Source organism: Pan troglodytes, chromosome 9 (assembly GCF_028858775.2).
Source record: "Pan troglodytes isolate AG18354 chromosome 9, NHGRI_mPanTro3-v2.0_pri, whole genome shotgun sequence".
Taxonomy (NCBI): Eukaryota; Metazoa; Chordata; class Mammalia; order Primates; family Hominidae; genus Pan; species Pan troglodytes.
In genome coordinates, this window is record NC_072407.2 from 5,625,290 (window position 1) to 5,648,377 (window position 23,088).

The following is a 23,088-nucleotide window of genomic DNA, read 5'->3' on the forward strand; positions in this document are numbered from 1 at the left end:
GGCGTTACCACCTGTGAAAGAAGCCAGACACAAAAGACAACACACAGTTTGATTTCACTTTTGTGGAATCCAAGAGTCGGCAAAATGGGCCCGGGGTAATAGAAGTTGGGGTTGTGTTTGCCCACGGAGGGGAGGCTGGAGCGGGTGAGGGGGCATTGGGGCTAGTGGTGATGACATTCCTGGTTCCCTCGAGGGACATGTTGGGCACATGGGAGTGTGGCTCCGCCACAACCCACGCAATTGTATGCACTGAAAACCTTTGCATCTCACTGTCTGTGATGTTTTCCCTCTTGATTTTAAGACAAGCTGTGAGCTAAATGAAGTTGATAAAGCCACATTTGTCATTGGAAATCTTTTTTTTTCTTTTTGAGGCAGAGTCTCACTCTGTCGCCCAGGCTGGAATGCAGTGGCGCCATCTTGGCTCACTACAAGCTCCGCCTCCTGGGTTCATGCCATTCTCCTGCCTCAGCCTCCTGAGTAGCTGGGACTACAGGCACCTGCCACCATGCCTGGCTAATTTTTTTGTATTTTCAGTAGAGATGGGGTTTCACTGTGTTAGCCAGGATGGTCTCAATCTCCTGACCTCGGCATCTACCCGCCTCGGCCTCCTAATGTGCTGGGATTACAGGCGTGAGCCACCGTGCCCGGCCTTGTCATTGGAAATCTTAACTCACTTCCTCTGGTAGACAACAACAAGAAGGAAAAAGATCAATAACTTGACAGGCGTTCTGGAGCCCATGATAGACAGACTTGCTCCCGGAAACACCACCTGTGGAACCCTGCCCCCTCTTTCCGAGTGTAAATGGAACATGGGAGCACACGTCGTGTCATGGCCACAGCACAGATGTCCACATGGTTGAAAGGTTGGCATTGGACAGTGTTCTCTGGGCATGGTGGACCTCTGCCAGGACCCAGGGGTGGGGGTACCAGGAGGCCCCCCCACACTGGGAGATGGAGACCCCGCTCCCAGCCAGGCTGTGTGTGATGGTCGTGTCCCAGCCCTTCTGATGCAGGGCAGGTGAGCCCCAGCGTGGAGCTTGGCCCTTGGGGATTCTTGGCTTTGCCCAGGAAAGAATCCAAGGGCGAGCAGGCAGAGAGCAGCTGCTCAGGGCCATTTGCATCACATTTATACCCACTTGTAATTGCATGCACTTTAAAGAGTGGCTCATGCAGAAATTTCTAGGGAAGCGGTAGTAACTTCTGGGCCATCAGGTCGTTGCTGTGGAAAGGGCGGCAAGGCCTGGGTGTTGCCACGTCAATGGTAAATTGACCTGGCATGGTGGAGGGCAGGTCTGATTGGAAAGCTGCTTTCGCCCTGCCCTGTTTTACCTAGTCCTCAATCTGGTCCGGTGTCAGAGCCTGGCCTCTGTCACCAAGTCCTGCCCCTACCTCAGCTCCACGTGGCACTCAGGGCTGTACTGGGTCCCTGCTCGCCCAACCGCAACACCCATTTCACCCTGCCCCAAACGCCCCTGTGTTCTGTTGACCCAAAGCCACCTGGAGCCTCCTCCCCCCTGTTGGAAAGTGGCCTTGGGCCCTGGCGGGACTGGACGTGACCTCGTACTGCAGGGTCACCCTGCCCTGCGTCTGCCTCCCCAGCCAGGCTGGCCTCTGTGGCTGCCCTCTGGGTAAGCAGTGCCCGCCTCTCCATCTCTCCTCCTGCAGCCATGGCCTAGATGCTGAGTGACCCTGAGCCTCATGCCTCTCGCCTGTGACCTTGGGGACACTAAGCCCCTTGTGCAAGGCTGATTTGGTGAGTGGAATAATTCAGGTGAACGGGTTTTAGGAAACTCAGAGCTTGGTTCAGACACAAATCATCATAATTAACTGTGAATGGTTTTAGGAAACTCAGAGTTTGGTTCAGATACAAATCATCATTATTAACTTTGCGAATGGCAGAGGAGGTGCCAGGTCCCTGGTGTCACGGGGTTTACAGTCGAGTCGGGGGAGCAGCAGGGACCCACATGAAATCAACTCGACAGATGATGTAATTGCAAAATAAATCATGCACGTGCGTCGGGGACGGGAGCTGGGTGAGCAGTCACCTTCTTGCACCCACGGCCTCCAAGCCCACCTGCTGGGAGCTGACGTGGGCTCCAGCTGAACCCAGGGGCCACCCTCCCGGTGGGAGGCGGGGGTCACTGAGGAGCTCCTGGCCAAGCTCATCGACTCAGCCCTGAGTGGAGCCGACACTCACTGGGCACGTGCAGCCCCTAGGAGTCTGGGGTGGACATGTGGCCCTGCAGGAGTCCCAGGGGCTTCCCAGAGGAGGGGAGCCCATGCCTCCTGGCCAGACCTCAGAGGCGTGTGTGGGCACCTGTGTGTGCCAGGGAGAACGGGACGGAGGTGTGTGAGGGCACCTGTGTGCGTGCCAGGGAGGGCGGAGATGTGTGTGAGGGCACGTGTGTGTGTGCTGCGGAGGACAGGGAAGGGAAGGGAGAGGAGGTGGCATCCAGGGAAGGGCTGAATGGGGACCTACTGGCCAGTGGAGTGCGGACGCCGGGGTGGAGAGGTCAGGGGAGCCACAGCAGAAGGTCCCAGCCTTCACCCAGGGAACTCAGCAACAGATCAGGGAGGGGTGAACTGGCTGGAACTTCCCACACCTGCTGCTCTGGTCATTTCATGGAGGACCAGAAGGAGGCAAGAGGCGTCTCAGAGCCGCTGTAGCACGAGGTTCCTCGGCTCAGGCCCCAGCTGCGTACCAGGGTCTGGGCACTGTACCCTCCATGGCTGCAGGAAGGGAGGCAATGGTGGAATGGGGTTGGGGTTGAGGACCCAGCAGTCCAGCGTGGGGTGGCCGGGTGGGAGAGGCGGGGCCAGGCTCCGGGAGCTTCCTGCCTGGGGTCCCCAAAGCTATTGGGATGGGAGAAAGCTGGCCGTGCTCTGGACGGGTGTGGGAGGCCTGTGGCAAGAAAGGGACTCAAGACAGCCCTGGAAGCAGGAGCGAGGGGAACCCAGGCCAGCAGGGGATGGTGCTGGTGTGGCCCGTCATGGGTTCCCAGAGTGGCCTCAGCGACACTTCTGGTCCCACCCGCTCCTTCCAGCCCTGCCACTCAGCAAGAGGTGGGGCCCCCCTGCCCCCATGAGCCCCATGGAGGAGCTGCATGTCACCTGCGGCCCAGCCCAGCTAAGTTCTCCAGGGACAAGCAACGAGGGGGAGGAAGGGAAGGAGGAGGAGGAGGAGGGGCGGTGAGGCTCATCCTGGCTGGGGGTCCCCCTTGGCCGCCCTGAGTGTGTGGGGGACTCTGCCAGGCAGGCACTGGGGCTTGGTGGGGGGCCCTGACCTCCCATGACCTCTCGCCGACCCTCCCCCCGCCCGCTACCCTCCACGCTGGACGACGGGCACTGCAGCATCTTCAGGCCCACAGACACCCGGCAGGGTCCCCTCTGTGCCCTCAGTCCATCCTCCCATTCGTTTGGGCAGCACAGACACTCGCAGCAGAGATGGACTTGAATCTGTCCCCAGACCCACACCCAGGGTCCTAGGGCAGCCCATGGGGCAGCAGGGCCGTGCAGGCAGTCAGGAGCTCGGCCTGGGGCCTTGGGGCCTCCTGGCTCCCCCGAGGCACAGGAGTCCCAGGCATGGGTCCCACTGCCCGGCCCTGGGGGGCTGGTCGAAGCCAACGTGGGCTGGGGTCATTGTGCATTTTGGGTTCGGCCAGGCAGTGGCAATGAGGCCAGCAGTCCCTGCATGTGTCGGGGACCAAGGCATACAAACCTTGGACCAAGGCGTTCGGCAGCTGGACCCTGTGTGCTGTCATGGGTGGTGCCGAGGGGAGAGAGCACTGCTGGAGCCTCGGTCACCCGGTGCCACACAGGGCAATGGAGCAGGTGCAAGGACGGCCGTGGCTAGGGCTGGGGATCGTTCTGCTCTGAGTCCCATCTGGGGAAGCCCCCGAGACCTGCCGTCCCCAGGTGACCGTGGAGCACACAGCACCTCGCGGGTCCAGCTGGGAACCAGTGCCTCACCGCTCTGCCCGTCCCACTGGCCTACACCAGGCCCGTGGCCACCTCTGACGTGTGCACCTGTGTCCGTGGAAGGCACCACCAGGGACTGGAGGGAGGCTGGCGGGGACTGGTGGGGCTGGAGGGAGTGGGGGACAGCGACTCACCCCACATCCGCAGCCCTGCGCCCTGGCCTTGCTTGACAGCTGGATGTAGCCTGCCCTGGAGGCTTGTAAGCCTCTGAGGGTGGCACTGGGCGTTCTTGCCATCACTAGACAGCAGCACACCCAGGGCTGGGCAGCGGCGGGAAGGTGCTGAGGGTACTCTCGCCTGCTCGGACAGTTGGGAAAGTGGAGACCACAGTACCACAGGGCTCTCCCGGGGCCTCTGTCGTAGGCCTGCAGACACCACCTCTCCCCGCCTCCTCACGGGGCTGTCCATCTGTGCACAGGCTCCCCGGGGGGCGGGCGGGGGGGAAGTGTCCAAGTCTCCTCTTCTTACGGGGAGAAGACTAGAACAGGGCCTGCCCCAAAGACCTCATTTTAACAAAATTCCCCTTTGAAAGGCCCTACCTCCAAATGCAACCACATGGACGTCCTGGGGGTCAGGACTTTGACGCATGAATCTGGGGGACACGATGTAGCCGATGCAGGACGGCATCGGTGACACCCGCCCTCCATGTGCTTTCACCTGCATAGTTGGGGCCAGCCTGGCTCTGGCCGTCCTCCCGGGGGGCCCCTGCTCCCCAGCCTGAGCATTTGTCCCCTGTCCCCTCTAACCCCAGCTGTGGTTTCCGTATTAGAGGGTCAAGAGCAGGGAGACATAAAAGGCCAACGCTGATGCCAAGGAGCCAGGGACGGGGGCTGTTCCCCTCAGCAGGGGCCGGGACGGAGGAGCCAGGTGGGGCTGGGATCTTCACCAAGAGTGCATGGATGGGGACCTCGTGCGGGAGACGGGAGAGGGGAGAGGGGCTGCAGACCAGAGACCCCAGAACACCCACAGGAGGGGGCCGGGTGGGAGGAGTCATGGAGGAGCCCGGGAGGGAGCAAGGGGAAGGGATGGTGGGGGGAGCTGGGGGCCCTGAGCCTGAGGGGAGGCCACGGGACACAGAGCAGGGAGCTCTGTGCACAGGGGCCAAGGGGGCCTTGGGGACCACGGGAGTCCTGGGAGCAGAGGTGCGGCAGGTGCGGGAGAGACCAAGGGAGCGGCCGACCTTGGCGGCCTGCAGTGCCCTTGGCCTCCCCTCGGGTTGGGCTGGCCCATCAGGCTCTGTACCCGCCCTGCTGTGGCTCCGCGTCGGGATGGCGCCGGCTGAGGAACAGAGAAGGAGGACAGGCTCCAGGCCAGGGAGCGTCAGGGAAGGACGAAGGACTCAACCCTTTGAGGGCCAATGGGCCCATGGAGGAAGTCTTCCCTAGCGCCACTGCACCTGCAGCTGCTGTACCAGGGTGGGCCTTCCTCCCTCCCCTGTGGGAACCGGGCCCTCTGGGATCAGCCCCTCAGTGACTGCCGCCGCCCTGTCCCAGCCACTGCACTGAGGCCCAACCATGGCCTCCCTCAGCAAAGGGGCCTCCAGGATTTTACACGGGGTCCCAGCGACTGCACCCAACCGTTGGGAGGCGTCACCTTCAGGTGACCAGAAAAGATGACTAATCCTACCCTGAGCTCACCCTAATCCCAGGCTCCCCCATACCTGAGCGCACCCTAATCCCAGGCTACCCCATGGGGGTCTGGCTACAGGGAGTCTCTGTCCAAAAGTGCCCAGCTTCAGGGATGCTGCAGAGCTGCCTTCGGGGTTGGGGTGACCCACAGACCCCCATTCCCCTACAGGGAGGCAGGAACCTTTTGTGGGGCTCATTCACAGAAGGGGCTGGAGACCCAAGAGCCACGGCTCTTTGGGATGGTGGATAGGACAAAGGTTTCTCCAGGGAACCAGCGCAACGTATGCCAGATGGCCACACCCCCAGCCACAGATGGCCTCACACCAGAGACAGGTCAAGGTCAAGTGATGGAGCCGGGCGCGGTGACTCGCGCCTGCAGTCCCAGCACTTTCAGAGGCCAAGGAGAGAGGCTCACTTGAGCCCAGGAGGTCGAGACCAGCCTGGGCAACATAGGGAGACCTCATCTCTACAAAAATAAAAATAAAAATAAAAAAATATAAAATAATAATAATAATCAGCAGGGCGTGGTGGCATGCACCTGTGGTCCCAGGTTCTTGGGAGGCTGAGGTGGGAGGATGGCTTGAGCCCAGGAAGTCGAGGCTGCAGTGAGCTAAGATCGCACCAGGCACTGCAGCCTGGGTGGCAGAGAGACCCTGTCTCAGTAAAAGAAGATCAGGTGACCAGTCCTGGTATTGAGGGGGATCTGGAGAACCAAGATAAAATCTCTTATTAAACGCAGATTTCACAGAAAACAATAACTTTACAAAACTGGAAATCTACCAGCCTTTTAGGCATGAGGAATTGTCACGCAGGGTTGCCTAGCAATGGACAGGCACGTTTCAAGAAATACGGGCTCAACCCATCGAGCCGTATTAACTTTAATTATTAACGTTCAGTGTAATTATGAGCTATCTTTCTCCTTGCATCCGAGGAAAGCTCTGTTCCTGTGCAGTGGGGCTGTGTGGCCCTGTTCTGGGGGTGAGAGAATGTCTGATGTACTTCTCCTAAATCTGAAAAACAAATAATAGTAATGATAAAAAACAAATTGAAATCGTAAATAAATGGTCTCACTACAGGCGAGGTGCAGGTGGATGGGAAGGCAGGGCTGGGGCACCCCTGCGGCCGTGGTGGCTGTTCCCCAGCGGGGACCTCGCCATGGTCTCGAGAGCCATATTTCATTAAACAAATAAATACAAAGACAGTCATGCTAAAAATTCATGGAATGTTAAGCCACAATTCACCAGACTATAAACACCATTCCGTCTTGATATTCCTGTTATCGGTCAGAGGTGGAGGCTCCTCATGGTGCATTTTCGGCTCAATTGCTTTGGACACAGTTTCTTTCTACATCACTTCTTCGTGGCTTTCTCAGGAAGGGACAGGAGGGAGGAGAGTGGCCTCCTGGGCTCCTGTGGCCTCGGCATGCCGTGCTTTGTTAGTAAGCCTGATGTCAGGCGTGGCCTCCCCTCTTTCCTCCTTTGCGGGTGGGGCCCATTGTCCCTCCTCACTCCGCTCTGGTTAACCACCATGATGCTGGTTGTGTGGACTCGGCCTGTTCCTCTTGAGGAATGGGATTCATGCTCCAAAAGTATCCAGCCTGCACGTGGGAGCCCCTGGGAGATGATGCCCTCCTTCCTGCCCCTCCCACCCTGCACCCAGCACCAGCTAGAGACAGCCTGGTGCAGCCCCCAGAAGTCCATGGAGGGAAAAGTGGGAAAAACCCCACTTTTAAGAATGTGACCCCCGTGTTTTTCCCAGCTTGTTTAAGCATTTAAAAAATTGTTCTGAAATATACATAAAAGGCACCACCTGACACATTCTAAGTGTATACAGTTTGGGAGCGTTCAGTACGTTTGCACTGATACGGTTTGGCTCTGTGTCCCCGCCCAAATCTCAGGTGGAATTGTAATCCCCAGGGTTGGGGGTGAGGCCTGGTGGGGGGCGATTTTAGCGCCGTCCCTGGGTGCTGTCCTCCCCACCCGGCCTGAGTTCTCTCTAGCTCTGGGTGTTTAAGGATGCAGCAGCTCCCACTCACTCTTTTGCTGCTCCTGTCAGGTTAGACCAGCCTGCTTCCCCTCGCCTTCCGCCACGATTGAGAGTCTCCTGAGGCCTCCCCAGAAGCCAAGCAGACACCAGCATCAGGCTTCCCCTGCAGCCTGAGGAACCGTGAGCCAATTCAGCCTCTTTTCTGTATCAAGTACCCAGTCTCAGGTGATTCTGTATCAAGTACCCAGTCTCAGGTGATTCTTTATAGTGGCGCGAGAATGGGCGAATACATGCTGTACTGCGCAGCCCTCCCCCCGCCCCCCGCAGCCTGCTCTCGGGCTTTCTATACCCCCACCTCCTCCTTGCTCATGGCTGATGGATACCTAGCGAGGAGGGGACCTGCAGGGGCTCTCACGGGCAGCAGGCAGAGCCGTGGGCTTTCATCTGAGGCCGGGTCTGAAGGTTCCTACGCTCCCAGCCATCTGACCCCTCCACTCCCTCCCACCCATGTACGGAAGCCCCACCCAGGCTGGGCTGAGCCTCCTGGGGCCCCAGGGCGGTGTGCCCACCTCTGAGTCCCTGGAAGGTCTTTCTGCAGCCTGCGGCTGGGTCCTGCCCCCTGGGACTTGGGCCCTTTGGCCTCGGAGTCACCCAGGAACAAGGCCCCCTATCTTTCTCCAGCACAGCCCGTGCTAATGAGAGGCAGACACAGACTCCGAGCCCCCTTGCACCCCTGTTTCCCTCCTCAGCTGCCCAAAGAGTGGGCAGGAACCGTCACCCTTGGGCTACAGAGGCTGGGCCCTCCAACCCCAGCAGACAGAGGTTCTGGGAGCCGCCTCAGCACGACCCAGCAAGGGTGGGCAGCGGGGACTGGCCACGGGGTGCTCCCAGCGCCTCTCACCCCCTCAGCTCTCCTTCCCGCACCCTGAGTCCAGGGGATGGGGTAGCGGCCAGCCCAGCTGGGAAGAGAGTGGAGCTTTCACTTGGGGTGCCCCAGGGTGAGCTGGGGGTGTTGAGGGGGTGACGCAGGTGGGCAGCACTTGGCCCTCACAAAGGTTATCATTTTCACAGCAGAGAGTAAGGCTGCCGGACACAGCTCTGGGATCTGCTCTGGTCCCCTCGACGGTGGGTGGCCAGTGACCCACCTGGTGAGCCCGGCGGACAGGATCGTGTCCTTGGGGATACGAGACCGGCGCCTCTGAGGCAGGGCCCGGCCCGAGGAGCCTCCGGGTCCTGCTGGGTTCTTGGCCTCCGTCCACCATGCACCTCCCATCCCCTCAAGCCTCTTCTCCCACACCCCTCCCTCCTCGCCTCTCAGGGCCCCTGAGGCACCTTCGTAGCATCCCAGCTTATGTGACCTCAGGTTATACAAGCAGCAGCCTGGGGCACCTCTGGGCTTCTCTGTTAAATCATCAGGAGGACCTGGAGGGCCGCACGTAGGCAGACGGTCCACGGAGCCACAGCCGGGACCCGAACAGAACCACTCGGGGCCCAGCCCTAGATGAGAGCTCAACAGCGAGGAGAGCCCTGACCTGGAGCGACAGCCCGAGGCCCCTGCTGCACTTGAGCTGCAGAGAGGGAGGCCATGAGCTCCGACATCACAGACAGAAGGCCGAGCGCAGTGGCTCACGCCTGGAATCCCAGCACTGTGGTAGGCCATAGCAGGCGGATCGCCTGAGGTCGGTGGGTCACGTGAAGTCAGGAGTTCGAGACCATCCTGGCCAACATGACGAAACCCCATCTCTACTGAAAACACAAAAATTAGCCAGGCATGGTGGCAGATCCCTGTAATCCCAGCTACTTGGAAGGCTGAAGCGGGAGAATCACTTGAACCCAGGAGGCAGAAGTTGCAGAGAGCTGAGATCTCGCCACTGTATTCCAGCCTGGGTGACAGAGTGAGACTCTATCTCAAAAAAATAAAAAATAAAATAAAATAAACACAGATGGGAAAATGTCCCCAGCCCCCAAAATACCACAATGAATCCGAAAGCCAAACGATCTGGGAAAGAATCATTGCTACATGCACGCCACAGAGAATGCTAATATCTTCCGTTTACAAAGGGCTTTATAAATCAATATTAAAAACCGGAAAGGACATGAACAACTCACAAAAGAAAAAGGCAAATGGCTACTAAATACATGGAAAAAATGCGGAGCCTCAGCAGTGAATGAAAACGTGCAGGGTAACAAGCATCAGAGCTCGGCCCATGAGGGCACACTAGGGTGGCTGGTTCACATCCACAGTTGATGGAGGAAGGAACGGGCGTGAGCCCATGGCCGTAAAATCAGTGCAACTCGGCCCGGCGCGGTGGCTCATGCCTGTAATCCCAGCACTTTGAGAAGCCAAGGAGGGAGGATTTCTTGAGCTCAGGAGTTCAAGACCAGCCTGGGCAACATGGTGAAACCCCATCTCTACAAGAAATACAAAAATTAGCCAGGAGTGGTGGTACATGCCTATAGCCTCAGCTACTTGGGAGGCTGGGGTAGGAGGGTGGCTTGCGCCCAGGAGGCTGCAGCGACCTGAGATTGCACCACTGCACTCCAGCCTGGGCGACAGTCGCCATGCTGACCGTTATGGGGTCAACTGCATCCCCCCAAAATTCAGAGGTCAAAGTCCTAGCCCCCAGGGCCTCAGAATGTGTCTGTATCTGAGGAGAGGGTCTTTAAAAAGGTAATTGATTTTAAATGAGGTCCCTGGGATGGGCCCTAATCCAATAGGACTGGTGTGTTATAAGAGGAGTAGATGAGGACACAGACACACACAGAAGGATGACCACGTGAGGACGCAGGGAGAAGGCGGTGTCTGCAAGCCAAGGAGAGAGGCCTTGGGAGGAACCAGCCCTGACACCTTGATCTCCGGCTCCAGCCTCGAGGCCTGTGGGACGATCAGTGTCTGTTGTCCAAGCCGCCCGGTCCTGGGTGCTTTGTCTTGGCAGCCATAGCAGATGAATGCACTGGCGTTTGGTGAAAAACTGGCAGGCTTTGAGGGAGTGAGTCAAGTGCACGTGAAGGGAAGGCCCTCTGGGCCAAGTCCAGGGCGGTGGCCTGAGGCAAGCGTGTGCCCACCACACAGCAGCGTGAGGAGGAGCCGGCCAGCTGGAGCAGTGCACGGCAGGTGAGTGAGTGGGAGATGAGGTCAGAGAGATGGGGGGGCACCTTGGCTTTGACCCTGAGTGAGAAGGGCTCACAGAAGAGTTGCAAGCAGATAGGGCATGGACTCTGCCTTATGTTCTTAGAGGGTCCCTCGGAGCCTGTGTTTACCTCATAAGGGGCCAGGGGTAAAAGTCAAAGACCACAGAGAACTCATCAATATGAATATACACGTTATACCAACAAATTAAATTATTTAGTTGAACAAATTAGATCATTTAACTGGATAAATTAGGTAAGTTAGTTGAAATGGACAAATTCCTAGAAAAACACAATCTACCAAAATGGACTTAAGAAGAAACAGAAACACTGAATAAACAAGATTAAAGGAATAATTTAAAAATTTCCTGAAGGAACAAACTCTGGACCAGATAGCTTCACTGGTGAATTCTACCAAACACCTAAGGAAGAATTAATACCAATCCTTCACAAACTCTTCCAGGAAATCAAAGAGGAGGGGACATGTCCTAATTCATTCCATGGGGGCAGAACCATCCTGACACCCAAACCAGACAACGACATCACAAGAAAAGACAGTTATAGGCTGGGCGTGGCGGCTTACGCCTGTAATCCCAGCACTTCAGGAGGCCAAGGCAGGCAGATCACTTGAGGTCCGGAGTTCGAGACCAGCCTGGCCAACATGGTGAAACCCCATCTCTACTAAAAATACAAAAATTAGCTGGACGTGGTAGCGCATGCCTGTAATCCCAGCTACTAGGGAGGCTGAGGCAGGAGAACTGCTTGAACCCAGGGGGCGGAGGTTGCAGTGAGCTGAGATCACGCCACTGCCCTCCAACCCTCCAGCCTGGGCAAAGAGTGAGACTGTCTCAAAAAAAAAAAAAAAAAAAAAAAAAAAAAAGAAAAAGAAAAGAAAAGGCAGCTATGCAGCTATAGATCAATATCCTTTCTGAATATACACACAAAAATCCTTCTACAAAATATTAGCAAACTGAATACAGTGACACAGAAAAGGATTATATATCATGACCAATTTCTGGAGTCTATCCCAGGAGTGCAAGGCTGGTTTAAATTCAAAAATCAATTAATGAAATACACCATATCAATAGGATAAAAAAACAAAGCCACACGATCATCTTAACTGATGCAGTAAACACATTTGACAACATCCAACATGCTTTCATAATAAAAAAAAAAATCAACAAAGTAGGAATAGAAGTGAATGTCTCCCACCTGATAAAGAGCATTTTTTTGGTTTGTTTTTTGGTTTTTGATTTTTTTCCTGAGATGGAGTCTTACTCTGTCGCCCAGGCTGGAGTGCAGTGGCATGATCCCAGCTCACTGCAACCTCTGCCCTCTGAGTTCAAGTGATTCTCCTGCCTCAGCCTCCCGAGTAGCTGGGATTACAGCACGTGCCACTGCGCCTGGCTAATTTTTTGTATTTTTAGTAGAGATGGGGTTTCATCATCTCGGCCAGGCTGGTCTTGAACTCCTGACCTTGTGATCCACCCACCTCAACCTCCCAAAGTGCTGAGATTATAGGCGTGAGCCACCACGCCCAGCTGATAAACAGCATTTTTTTTTTTTAAAGCCACAGCTAACATCATTCTTTTTTTTGTTTTTTTGAGATGGAGTCTCACTCTGCTGCTCAGGCTGGAGTGCAGTGGTGCAATCTCGGCTCACTGCAAGCTCCACCTCCTAGGTTCACGCCATTCTCCTGCCTCAGCCTCCTGAGTAGCTGGGACTACAGGCGCCCGCCACCACGCCTGGCTAATTTTTTGTATTTTTAGTAGAGACGGGGTTTCACCATGTTAGCCAGGATGATCTCGAACTCCTGACCTCGTGATCTGTCTGCCTCGGCCTCCCAAAGTGCTGGGATTACAGGTGTGAGCCACCGCGCCCGGCCAGCTAACATTATTCTTAATGATGAAGGACTGCTGCTTCTCCCCTAAGATCAGGAAAAGACAAGGATGTTTGCTTTCACCACTTCTATTTGACATTGTACTGGAGATTCTAGACAGGGTAATCAGTCAAGGAAAAGAAACGAAACACATCCAGATTGGAAAGGAAGAAGTAAAACTATCTCTATTTGTAGGTGACATAAACTGGTATATAGAAAATCCTAATGAATCCACTGAAAAGCTATTAGAACAAGTTCTAATAAACAAGTTCAGCAACATTGCAGGGTGCAGATCAATATGCAAAAATCAATTCTATTTCTGTGTGCCAGCCATGAACAATCTGAAAAGGAAATTAAGAAAACAATTCCGGCTGGGCATGGTGGCTCACGCCAGTAATCCTAGCACTTTGGGAGGCTGAGGCGGGTGGATCACAAGGTCAGGAGATGGAGACCATCCTGGCTAACACGGTGAAACCCCGTCTCTACTTAAAATACAAAAAATTAGCTGGGCGTGGTGGTGGGCACCTGTAGTCCCAGCTACTTGGGAGGCTGAGGCAGGAGAATGGCATGAACCTGGGAGGCAGAGCTTGCAGTGAGCCGAGATCGTACCACTGCACTCCAGCCTGGGTGACAGAGCGATACTCCATCTCAAAAGAAAAAAGAAAAGAAAAGAAAACAATTCCATTTAAAATAGCATCAAAAGGAATAAAATACTTAAAAATAAGTTTAATAAAAAATGTCCAAAGCTTGTTCTCTAAAAACCACAAAACACTATTGAAAGAAATTAAAGAAGACCTAAATAAATGGTAAGATATCCCATGTTCATGGATTAGAATTCTTACTATTGTTAAGATGACAATACTCCCCAAATTAATCTACACCTTCAATGCGATTGGTGTTAAAATCTCAGCTGCCTTTTTTACAGAAATTGACAAGCTGAGTCTAAAATTCATATGGGCTGGGCACGGTCTACAGTTACATGGATAAGTAAGGCATGGTCTACAGTGTCCGTGTGACGGAACATTATTCAGCCACAGAAGGAAGGAAATGCCGACACATTCCGCAACATGGATGGGCCTCAGAGATGCTGTGCCTAGGGAAAGAAGCCAGACACAAAAGGCTACATATTGTGTGATCCTGTCCGTGTAAAATGTCCAGAACAGGCAAATCCACTGAGTGAGGAAATAGATCTGTGGTTGCCTGCAATCGCAGGGGCAGGGAGTGGGGAGTGTGTTTAATGGATGTGGGGTTTCTGGGGGGATGATGAAAATGTTCCAAAATTGATTGCAGTGATGGCTGCGCAGTTCTCTGAATACACTAAAAAATACAAATCACTGAATTGAGCCATTTAAATTGGTGAATGGTCTGGGCGTGGTGGCTCATGCCTGTAATCCCAGCACTTTGGGAGGCTGAGATGGGTGGATCACCTGAGATCAGGCGTTCAAGACCAGCCTGGCCAACATTGCAACACGCTGTCTCTACTAAAAAGGCAAAAATTAGCGCACGCCTGCAATCCCAGCTACTCAGGAGGCTGAGGCAGGATAGTCGCATGAACCCAGGAGGCAGAGGTTGCAGTGAGCCCAGATCGCACCACTGCACTCCAGCCTGGGTGACAGAGGGAGACTCCATCTCAAAAAAAAAAAAAAAAGAAAGAAAGAAAGAAAAAAGGAAGTAGAAGGAAGTACATCTGTCGTTGCCTGAAATTGCAGGGGCAGGGAGTGGGGAGTGTGTTTAATGGATGTGGGTTTTTGGGGGGGATAATGAACATGTTACAAAATTGATTGTGGTGATGGCTGCACAGTTCTGTAAATACACTAAAAAATACACATCACTGAATTGTGCAGTGTGAATTGGTGAATTGTATGATACGTGAATTATATTTTAATAAAGCCGTTAAACATTTTTAACGGAAAGGGGGATGTTACAAACATCACATTTAGCAGAAGACAGCTGGCAGACACAGAGCTAGAGGTGAACTAGTGGTTTGCTCTGGGTGGTGGGACCAGAGGTGATTTTTATTGTCTTTTCATTTGGCTACATTTTTCAAAATTTCTTCAATACCCATACATGTATTTGTCAATTTAGAGCCACATAGCATCACTTTCTCAACTGTCTTTTCAGACACATTGGTCCCACCCTCCTGTCTAAATCTTGGCTATCAGCTCATCCTGCTGCCTCTCCCTCCCCATTCCTGGCTTCTCTCAACAGGAAGAGGAGCAGGGGCCTCTGCGTCAAAGGCCGGCTTTGGGTAAGTCAGGTCACCACTCTGACCCTCAGAATCCTCTTCCCCACTGTGGGAGCTGTACCTTGCTTCCATGACACTCTGTCCCCCGCTTTCCTCCCGCTGCTCTGCTCCTTCTCTCCCGGGGCCTTCCCTTACTGCACCATCCCTCCGTGTCGCCCTCCCCACCCTCTGGCTTGTCTTCTCGCTCTGCAAGCCCTCCTTGGGTGTCTGGCTCCTGGGTGGGCAATGCTTACCTCTGTGTGCTGGTGACCTGCAGAGCTTCCAGGACAATGTGTGCAGTGTGGAGCTGACCCCCCTGCCACCCCCAGCAAGGGCCACCTGGGCACTGCCCTTCCCAGGCTTCCCTCCTTGTCCCTCAGCGGGGGCCATCATGGGGGTCTGAGCACACATGCTCGGCAGATGCTGGATCTGTGCTGGGCTTCTGAGCATCAGAGGCCTCAGTGTGCCCCTCCAGGCTTCCTGGTCACCTCCATTGGGTGCAGCAGGAAGCCCCCAGGCTGGGGCAGGGACAGGAGCTCAGATGGAGACAGGAGGTTCAACAGCTAATGTCCCCACTGTGACAGGCGCTGCTTTCCACCAGTGTGGCTGGGAGCACCTGGTGGTGGGGACACCCAGAGGGGCCTGGGTGGGAGACCCCCGCACCTGCTCCCACCTGCACACTGACCTCCTGCCTGTCTCTATGGGGGACTCTGGCCACCTATGTACAACAGAGGGGGAATTAGACTGTGGCCACCCTCTCCAGAACTGCACCCCGTTCCTTTCTGCAGCAGGACGGGCTGACCAAGAGCAACCGATTGTCGAGATAAGAGGCCGATAGCTGTCAGGCACGGAGCTGGTGGGCACCAGGCTGGCGGGGCGTGGGGCAAGCCTCCGGGAAGCGACTGATGAGAGAGCAGCGGGAGGACCAGAGGTGATGACGAAGGCAGGGCGGGAGTGGGACGGGGGCCGCAGCAACAGAGACCCTAACCTGAGCCGCACTGACCCAGCTGTCTGACCCCTGTCCAGGGACAGGTGGGTGCGGGGTGTGAGCAGAGAGGACGGAGGCAGGTGTGGCTGTGGGCAGGGTGGCTTCTCTAAGGTCCCCCGTGGTAGTGGGGGATCTTTTTGTAGGACGGAGTCATGGGCAGCCTGGGCCAGCCAGGGAGGCCCTGCCAGTGGGGAAGGAGGTGGCTGCTCCTACGGCTGGGCCAGAGGTGTCCCTGATGTCCGTGGATGGTCCTGGCAACCAAGAAAGCGGCTGCTCTTCCTCCTCCACACAGCCACCTTGGTGAGGGAGACGGGACGGGTCAGGGATGGGGCGGGCGCGGGAAGCCCAGCTCTCAGGCGGTGAAGGGGGCGGGTCCAGGAGGGGGTGTGAGGCTGGCTGGGAGGCCCCGGGAATGCGCGCGACGACAGGCCGTCTGCCCACCCGTGCCACCTGCCCTCCCCCCCCGGGCCCTCGGCCCAGCTCCTGGTGGCCGTGAGCTTGTCCCGCAGCTCGGAGATGCTGCTTAGCGGGGCGCCTTGTCATTGGTCGTGCGCCTGCTCAGTCTGGGGCAGGCAGGGGCTGGGACAGCGTCTTTAATCCCTGGTGCCGGTGCGGGGATTAGGGCAACGTGGAGTGAGTGAGCGAAGGGATGGCGCCGTGAGTCCTCAGCGCGGGGAGACACACGCCGGGCCGGGGCGCCAGGAGCGGGGGTGGCGGGGAGGGGAGGGAGGGAAGGCTGGTGACGTCAGTGGTTCCAGTTCCGCAGCAGCGGAGGCCGCGGCCGGGGACGTGAGACACCAGCTGACGCCCGGAGCCTCACAACCTCTGGACACACATTCTCCCGAGGGCCGGTGCCTGGAAACAAAGGCCACCCCCGCCGGCCGGAAACTTCTAGGCTGGCAATGGAGATGGGACATCTGGTGACCCCCTCTCTATCCTCCTCTCCCTTGGGGTCCTCCAGGAAGGCCTGCGTGATCAATGACCCACTTTTTTGTTTTGTTTTTGAGATGGCCTCTTGTTCTGTCTCCCAGGCTGGGGTGCAGTGGTGTGACCTCGGTTCACTGCAACCTCCACCTCCCGGGTTCAAGCGATTCTCCTGCCCCAGCCTCCCTCGTAGCTGGGACTGCAGGTGCGTGCCACCGCGCCCGGCTAATTTTTTTTTTTTTTTTTTTGAGACGGGGCCTCCCTCTGTCGCCCAGGCTGGAGTGCAGTGGCGCTATCTCAGCTCACTGTAAACTCCACCTCCCAGGTTCATGCCATTCTCCTCCCGAGTAGCTGGGACTACAGGTGCCCTCCACCACGCCTGGCTAATTTTTTTTTTTTTTTGTATTTTTTTTTTTTAGTAGAGACGGGGTTTCACCGTGTTAGCCAGGTGAAACCCGGCCAGGTCTTGATCTCCTGACCTCGTGATTCGCCCACCTCAGCCTCCCAAAGTGCTGGGATTACAGGCATGAGCCACCGTGCCAGGCCAATTTTTGTATTTTTAATAAAGTCGGGGTTTCACCATGTTGGCCAGGCTGGTCTTGAACTCCTGACCTCAGGTGATTTGCCTGCCTTGGCCTCCCACAGTGCTGGGATTACAGGCATGAGCCACTGCCCCCAGCCTCAATGACCCACTTGTCCACTGGCCTGCACTTACATCCTCAGGCAGCTGGAGCTGCCTCCTGCAGGAAGCCCTCCCCCTGCCACCCACCCACCCACCCACAGGCGGGGCTTCCCCTTGGGTTGCCATGGACCTTGTGGCCGGCAGGGCACCCGGTGCACCCAGGTGTGTCTCCCCGCGTGGCCCATGGGCTCTTCTGGGTGGAGCTCAGAAGAGCTGCTGCGCAGCTTTACTGAAGTAAGATTGTACGTATATGATTCGATGAGTTTAGCAAACGAGCCAGCCGTCAGGATGTGCAAGAATTCCTATCGCCCTGGACCCGCAGCCACCCCTCTGCCTTCTGTAGCTACAGTTTTGCCTTTTCCATAATATCATAGAAATAGAATCATACAGCACATGGCTTTCTGAGGCCAGATTCTTTCACTTGGCCTAATGTGTTTGAGATTTGCCCACATCTCAGCCACGCTTCCCGGCCCGCTGTGGTCACGGCTGAGTCGCGTTCCCCGTGTGGGTGCACCACAGCCTGTCTGTCCAGTCATCACCCAAGGACAATGGGGTTCTTTCCACTTCTTGGCTGTTACTAATAAAGTGGCTATGAACATTTGCATGCAAGTTGTGTGTGGCCGTAAGTTTTCTTTTTCTTGGGAAAATACCTGTAAGTGGGATTGTTGGATTGTATGGTAACGGTGTGTCTAATTTTATAAGAAACTGACAGACTGGTTCCCAAAGCATCATTTTGCACTCCCATCTGCAACGTCTGAGAGTTCGAGGTGCTTTGTGTCGTCTAAATTTCCGTCATCATTTTTTTGAGGCAGGGTCTCACTCTGTTGCCCAGGCTGGAGCGTAGTGGCTCTATGGTGGCTCACTGAAGCCTCCATCTCTCCAGTTCAAGCAATTCTCCCACCTCAGCCTCCCAGGGAGCTGGGACTACAAGTGTGGAGTCCTGGTGTGTAGCCATGCCTGGCTATTTTATTTTTATTTTTCATAGAGATAGTGTGTTAGGCTGTTCTTGTGTTGCTATAAATACCTGAGACTGGGTAGTTTATTTTAAAAAGAGGTTTAATTGGCTTATGGTTCTGCAGGCTGTAAAGGAAGCATGGCATCCGGAAGCTTCCAATAACGGTGGAAGGCAAAGGGGGAGCAGGGGTCTCACACGGCAGAAGTGGGAGCAAGAGAGAGTGGGAGGGGAGGCACCCACTTAACCAGATCTCACGAATACTCACCATTGCAAGGACAGCACCAAGCCCCGAGGAATCCACCCCATGACCAAAACATCTCCCAGCAGGCCCCATCTCCAACACTGAAGATTCTATTTCAACATATGTCTGGGCGGGGACAAATACCTAAACTATATCAGATGGAGTCTTGCTATGCTGCCCAGGCTGGTCTCAAATTCCTGGGCTCAAGCTATCCTCCCACCTTGGCCTTCCAAAGTGCTGGCAGTACAAGCATGAGCCACCGCACCTGTCAGCTTGTCAATTTCTAAAAAAAAAAAAAAAGAGAGAGAAAATTTAAAAAATCAAATTAAAATTAAATCGATTACTTAGGCCTTGTTAAGTCTCACTCAATATACTGAGAGATGTATAATCGTTTTCTGTGTACAGGTCTCATGCAAATTCTGATAAATTTACCCCTAGTATTTCGTGGTTTTTAAATTCTCTTTGTAAGTGGTACTGTTTTCATAATTTCAACTTCTAATTGATGGTTAGCACACAAATAGAATTGACCTTTTTTTGGCTTTGTACCCTGTGGCTTTGGTAAACTTACTTATTCGTTTTAGTACCAGTTTGTAGCTTAGAATTTTCTGCAGACAATAATGTTATCTTCTTGTTTTACTTTCTGAGACGGAGTTTTGCTCTTGTTGCCCAGGCTGGAGTGCAATGGCGTGATCTCGGCTCACTGCAAACTCTGCCTCGTGGGTTCAAGCGATTCTCCTGCCTGAGCCTCCTGAGTAGCTGGGATTACAGGTGCCCATCACCAAACCCAGCTAATTTTTGTATTTTTAGTAGAGACAGGGTTTCACCAGGTTGGCCAGGCTGGTCTCGAACTCCTGACCTCAGGTGATCTGCCCGCCTCAGCCTCCCAAAGTGCTGGGATTACAGACGTGAGCCACTGTGCCTGGCCATTAATGTTATCTTCTAATAAAGATCACCTAAAATTTCCTTTTTGGCTGGGCACGGTGGCTCACGCCTGTAATCCCAGCACTTTGGGAGGCCGAGGCGGGTGGATCATGAGGTCAGGAGATCGAGACCATCCTGGCTAACACGGTGAAACCCCGCCTCTACTAAAAATAAAAAAAAATTAGCTGGGCGTGGTGGCGGGCACCTGTAGTCCCAGCTACATGGGAGGCTGAGGCAGGAGAATGACGTGAACCCGGGAGGCGGAGCTTGCAGTCAGCTGAGATCGGGCCATTGCACTCCAGCCTGGGCGACAGAGCAAGACTCCATCTCAAAAAAAAAAAAAAAATAATAATAATAAAAAATTTCCTTTTCAACCGGTACAAATTTTGTCTTCCTTGCCTCATTACTTCGGCATGTACTCTGGCACAACACTGAAATAAATGATGATGATGGACAACCTTGCCCCATCCCTGACCCAAGGAAAAGCTTTCAGTTTCTCACCACTAAGCCTGACATTAGCTGTGGGTTTTTGTAGTTTCCCTTTGTTGGGTTGGGAGTGCAGGAGCAGAATAGATTCGAATCTTCTCCTCCTGGTTTACTGAGAGCCTTTGTCGTGAATGAGTGCTGAATTTTGTTGAATGCTTTCCTTGCATCTGTGGAAATGACCGTGTGGTTTTTCTGTGTCGGTCTGCTAATAGTGAATGACAATTGATTTTGAAATGTTAAACTAACTTTGCATTCCCGGGTACGCTCCACAAGGTCATATGTGTTCTCTTTATATATTGCTGGAATTGATTTGATGTTTTGTTAAGGGATTTTTGTGTCTAGGCTCCTGAGTGGACTTTAATTTTCTTGTCATGTCCTTGCATGGTTTTGGCACCAGGGTGATGACAGTTTCACAGAGGAGCTGGGACATGGCCCGTCTTCTTCTGTGTCCTGGAAGCGTCTGTGTAGCGGGGTGCTTTTCCTCCATTAGTGTTTGGTGGGCTCCACTGGTGAGTCTTGGTCTGGACGTCTTTGTGAGACTGGGCCCTTTCCTAAGTCCGACAACAGACCTTCGTGCTCAAGAGCCCTGGCTCCCCTGGGGCTCCTGCTCCCACCTTACACGTGACAGAGGGGGACCGAGGGCTGTGGCATCACAGTCGTGGGCACCTCCTGGCTGGCCACACCCTGGTACACCCTCTCCTGGGGCACCCCAGTACCAGGCCTGCTGGAAGGAAGGGCAGTCATCCTGTTGATCCCCACAAAGATGGGAGCAGGGAGGGCGCGGTGTGCTATCGAGAAGGCGTTGAGTCTGGGGTTTTGTGCAGCACCTTCAAGAGGGGACAGCAGGGCCAAGGGAGGCTGGGAGGGCGATTTGAGGATAGGCACTCAAGAGGCTGAAGGCTGAGTAGCCTCTCGTGCCTGGAGGACAGGCAGGGAGCCAGAAGAGAGGCCCCAGACTGAGCCCCAGAGGCCACCGATGGCGTAGGCTGCTCAGACACAGACAGGGAAGAAAAGTTCTCAGGGCTGCAGTGAGGGTTGGGAGAGGGATGCAGGCTGGCAAGGAGGTGGGAAGGAAGAAAGCAAGAATTTTGGCCACTGGAGTAGCCGGATGCAAACGGTCAATAGGGCAAAATGCTGCTGAGGATGTCACAAAGGTGCGTCTGACTCTGCTGCAGCCTGGGAGGCCAGGTGACCGTGGCAGCAGAGAGAGGGCATCTCGGGTCAAGTGCCCCTGCCCTCTGGCTGTGGCCTGACGCCCTCTCCTGGTCTCCTGCACACCCTCGGCCTCTGTTGGCACCTGGACCAGACCACTCCCAGTCAGCCTCCAGCCGGACCTCACTGCTTGACAGTTTCTCCAGCTGGAGGTCCCAGTCTACTTTCAGCTAAAAATGCCTGCTGTCCCCACTCACAGCAGCAGCAGCAGCGGGGGAAAGGGGAGTGCCCTCTGCCTCTGTCCCATGCTCTCAGCCCCCCTCCCCTGCCCCCACTGGTGGGGCCCTGATTGCTCATGCTCAGAGGCCCCAGAATTGGGTAGGGAGGACCCTTAGTCCACAGCATTTGAAGGGAAGCAGGGCGGGCGGGTGCAGGCCGAGAGTGGACAGGCGCTTTGGGGCCCACTCCCCTTCCCCAGCTGGAAATACAGACAGCCCAAAGAGCAGGAGGGCGCACTGGGAAGACCACGCAGTTTCCTGAGCTCATACGGGCTTACCAGGATGGGGAGCGGACCACGGTCAGCAGCAGTGTGTGGCAGAGCCCGCAGGGGAAACGTTGCCCGCAGACCATACACGGGCAAGATCTGGGACCCCCACTTCTTCAGCGTTCCGGGTCTCCCTCACCTCTCCCCTCCCACCACCTTCTGCAGCACGGGCTTAAGGAAATACCAGTGTTTTTCTGCAAAGAAACAGAGGGTCCGTCCAGGTCTGGCTGCCTCTTCGGCTGCCTGTGTTTAGACCTCCAAAGGCTGCTCCCGGCAACCCCTGCCCAGCTGCTCAACCTGAAAGAGGGGTCGGTAGCAAGGGCCGGGAGGCGCCAGGGCGCTGCGGCCGGATCCCAGGTGAGTTCCTTGACTCCGCGCCGCGCAGGTCACTGTGGCATAACTGGGAAAACCGCCGCTTCTCCCTCGGGAGCGGAGGCGGAGGGCCACGTCCTCCTTGGGGGTGCACAATCACTGCTTGGACAACGCCCGCGTGCAGTAGCCCCACAGACTCCCATGCAGCCCCCCCGCCACGTGTGCCTTATCCGCGCCCTGCGTGCAACACCCGCCCCCTCCAGCGCAGCATGCCCCTCGCTGGCGTGCATCACCCCCCATGTGTGCAGCACCCCCCATGTGTTCAGCACCCCTGCCCCGAATACAGCACCTCTCCCCAGTACAGCACTCCCGCCCCGCATGCAACACTCGCCCCGCTCCAGGGCAGCATCCCCATCCCCCACGCGTGCAGCACCCCCTCGAGGGGCGGGAAACTCTTAGGGACACCCGGGGTCACGCCCTGCAGGGTAAAACCCCCGTCCAGGGCAGCCATCTGCACCCCCTCGCCATGGGCCCACTGCCTGCTCCGTCCCGGGATGCGCCTTAATGGCGGGTCGGGCGGCAGCGGGAGCTCTGCTGCCTGGTGGGACCGGACGTGGCAGCCGGCGGGCTGGAGGCTCCCAGGTCCCGGCCTCGCCCTGGCCTCGCCTCGCCCCCTAGAGTCTCCCCGAGCTCTCATAGCGGCGGGGCGGGGTGGGGAGGCGCTGATTGGCCGGCGCGGGCACCGCTTGCCGCCGCCGCCGCATCCCGCTGCGTTCGTACAGGCTCGTGTCGGCTCGGCTCCGTTGCGCGGCCCGGCTCGGCTCCCCTCAGCTCCGCTCGACTCCGCTGTTCGGCTCGGCTGTTCGGCTTGGCTACAGGGCTCGGCTGTTCGGCTTGGCTACACGGCTCGGCTGCGCGGCTCGGCTCTGTTCGGCTCGGCTCGGCTGCTGGGCTCGGCTGTTCGGCTCAGCCGCGCGGCTCGGCTCGGCTCGGCTCTGTTCGGCTCGGCTCGGCTGCTGGGCTCGGCTGTTCGGCTCAGCTGCACGGCTCGGCTCGGCT